Source organism: Lipotes vexillifer, unplaced genomic scaffold (genome assembly GCF_000442215.2).
Source record: "Lipotes vexillifer unplaced genomic scaffold, Lipotes_vexillifer_v1.1 scaffold229, whole genome shotgun sequence".
Taxonomy (NCBI): Eukaryota; Metazoa; Chordata; class Mammalia; order Artiodactyla; family Lipotidae; genus Lipotes; species Lipotes vexillifer.
Genome location: NW_006771155.1, coordinates 394960 through 398414, shown reverse-complemented (window position 1 = coordinate 398414; position 3455 = coordinate 394960). Strand labels below are relative to the sequence as shown.

The window sequence follows — 3455 nt, the reverse complement described above, 5'->3', positions numbered from 1 at the left end:
TTTTGTTCTGTAATTCTGAGATGCCAAGTAATCTGGTCTAGAGTTATAACATCTGGTGCTTGCTTCAGCCGTACACATGCTTAAAATTAGAACAAAACAACAAAGATTAAGTAACATTGCCCCTGCACAAGGATAGCACACAAATTCGTGGAGCTGTTGCCTACTTTTAATTAAATGTCCTCTGAGTTCAAAATATATATATATATGTAGATCACATCTGAAAGGTTTGTTTATTTTAAATTAAGTCTTCAGGGACTTCCGTGGTAGTGCAGTGGTTAAGACTCTGCTCCCCCAAGGCAGGGGGCCGAGATCTGGTCCCTGGTTGGGGAACTAGATCCCACATGCATGCCGCAACTAAGAGTTTGCATGCTGCAAAAGAAAGAAAGAAATTAAGCCTTCATAATCACTGACTTTATGTGGAAATAAATCCACAGGTCTCTCAAACTAAAGTAAGCAGTTCTTGAAAGTACTTTTTTTTTTTTTGGCCACACAGTGCTGCTTGCGGGATCTCAGTTCCCCGACCAGGGATTGAACCCGGGCCTCAGCAGTGAAAGCACCGAGTCCTAACCACTGGACCGCCAGGGAATTCCCAGAAATTCATTAATTAAATGAATGCTTCCAAATTTTGAAGATTTAGAAGAGAAGTGGATTTTTTAAAATTGTGGTAAAATACACATAAAATAAAATTTACCGTCTTAAGCTTTTTTAAGTGTGTTGGAAGAAAAGTGTTTGCTTTGGGGGTGTGTGTGTGTGTGTGTGTGTGTGTGTGTGTACACAGAAATTGGCTCAGGACTGGAAGTATTTGTGTCGTGATCTACACCAAAATATTTATTTAATGTTCTTCAGTTCATATTAGCTTGATGGAATGATGTTATTAACATTATAAACTTTCAGATGTTTTCACTGTAGGTAAAATCAGAACTGAGGACAACTATTTAAAACATTTAAGAAATTAACCATTTTTTTCACCCACTTAACAGTCAAGAGCCACTGGAAATGAAAAATCAGAATACTGTAACTAAATCTGAGAAATCCCAAATAAGTGCCCATTGTTTCTTGAGAGACAGACATCACTAGTATGAGCTCCAGGAAACACCCACGTTACCATCTTAGATATGTTCTTTTCTTGCTGAATAAAAAGTTAGGCACACAGCTTTTCTATACAATAACTGGAATTGTGCACAGCCGCCCTGCATACTGCTCTGAAAATGAACTTTTGTTTTATGCAAATGTAGGCGAATTAGAATGAACAAAAGGCACACGTTTTAAGGCTGAGAACATTCAACTGAAAATGAAAAACGGATTTTTCTTCTGATAGAAAACCAGCTGGAAAAATTTTGCATCAGGCCGGTTGGGGGCAGACCTGAGGCCTCTCAGCAGTCCCCTCTTTGCAAGGCGGCTGCGCACTGGCAAGGACTTTCTAAATGCCCCTGTCAGGGGTCCCGAGGTGGCCCCTCTGCAGGAATAAACAGGAAGAGGCGGGGCCCTCTCTCTGGTCCCCCCGGCCCCGTGGGGGGGTGAGGAGGGCCAGCTCCTCCCCGCACCCACCGCTGGAACTACCTGCTCACCCCAAGGTCCAAGCTGCCTGCTGGACAGCGGGGCCCACAGAGGTCTGACGGGGCTGGGACACTGCTGCAGACCCCTTCTTTTTTTTGTTTGTTAATTTCTGCTGTACAGCAAAGTGACTCCATTATACATATATATATTTTTCATATTCTTTTCCATTATGGTTTATCACAGGGTATTGAATATAGTTCCCTGTGCTATACAGTAGGACCTTGTTGTTTATCCATTCTCTCTCTATAATAGTTTGCATCTGCTCATCCCAAACTCCCACTCGATCCCTCCCCCACCCCCCTCCCCCTTGGCAACCACCAGTCTGTGCTCTATGTCTGTGAGTCTGTTTCTGTTTCATAGATAGGTTCATTTGTGTCATATTTTAGATTCCACATATAGGTGATATCATATGACATTTGTCTCTGTCTGACTTATTCACTCAGTATGATCACCTCTAGGTCCGTCCGTGTTGCTGCTGCAGATCCTTTAAGAGGACTTTCACAGGAGAGGAAGAAGGCTGGAGGCCCCCCTGCTTCGGAAGCCTGATGAAAGGATGCTTGGTTATTCAGGGATGCTGAGGTCCTGGTTCCTGAGCCTGGACACAGAGGCAACCATCAGAGAGCCTTGCTACTCTGCTCGCCACACACACTCCAGGGTCTGTTCTCACTCTGCTGTCTAACAATCGCTCCATTGAGAACTCTGCGGCTGGCAGCTCCACTGCCATGTCTTCACGGCTGCAGCCTTTGGGCCCAGCCCAGAACGAAGGCACCTCTGCCCTCTCCAATTCACACTTTCTTTGCCACTCTTCCCTCTGTCCCTTTCCCCCAGGAACTCCATCCATCCCTCGGATTTAGATGTTCCCATCGCTCTTCTGGCAGAACATGCCTTCTGACACGTACCCTCATGACTTTAAATATTATCTATATACTGATAAATCCAAAATCTGCTTTTCCAAGCCTAATTGCTCCCATAAATTCCTAACTCATGTATCCAAATGCTTACAGGCCATTTGCACTTAAAGACCCCACAGGCACATGCAATTCAACACGTCCAAAGTGAACTGAAAAAACCCCAGGCATCATGTGTGTAAAGTCCACAATTGCTTACCTGAAATCCTTGAGGACAAATGTTTTATGGAATTTTGAGTTCTTCAGAATTTAGAAAAGGTAATACATAGTATATATATAACAGCACCAGTGAGGTCTAGGTCAGTACCATGGAATCAAACATGATTTTTCTCTTCAGCAAAATGTACCACTATTCACATTCAGCGGAATATGCAAAGGCTGAAAAAAGTGTCATGTCAGTTGAAGTCATGTTTTATTATCAAAAGAGTTGCACCAAACTTACAAAAAACTTAATTTTCAGAGCCTCTTAGCTATTGGAGTTGTGAATAAGTGATTACTGAACTTTGTCACATATGACATTAAAGGGCTAATATCCCTAATATACACAGAGCTCTAGAAATTAACAAGAAAAAGAAAGATGAAAACCCAGGAAGAAAATGGACCAAGGAGGGGACTTCCCTGGTGGTGCAGTGGTTAAGACTCTGCACTCCCAATGCAGGGGGCCCTGGTTCGATCCCTGGTCAGGGAAGTAGATCCCACATGCGTGCTGCAAGTAAGAGTTCACATGCCACAGACTTCCCTGGTGGTACAGTGGTTAAGAATCCACCTGCCAATGCAGGGGACATGGGTTCGAGCCCTGGTCCAGGAAGATTCCACATGCTGCAGAGCAACTAAGCCCGTGCACCACAACTACTGAGCCTGCACTCTAGAACCCGTGAGCCACAACTACTGAAGCCTGCGCACCTAGAGCCCGTGCCCTGCAACAAGAGAAGCCACCGCAATGAGAACCCCGCACACTGCAACGAAGAGTAGCCCCCGCTCACCGCAACT

At 44.4% G+C, this 3455-nt stretch overlaps 1 non-coding gene across 1 annotated transcript; it reads left to right on the top strand.

The window, feature by feature from the left end:
• Positions 1-3080: 3080 nt before the first annotated feature.
• On the top strand, positions 3081-3153 carry TRNAG-CCC (transfer RNA glycine (anticodon CCC)). The gene has a single exon. It is a non-coding gene; the product is annotated as a tRNA-Gly (tRNA).
• The last annotated feature ends 302 nt before the right edge of the window (positions 3154-3455 follow it).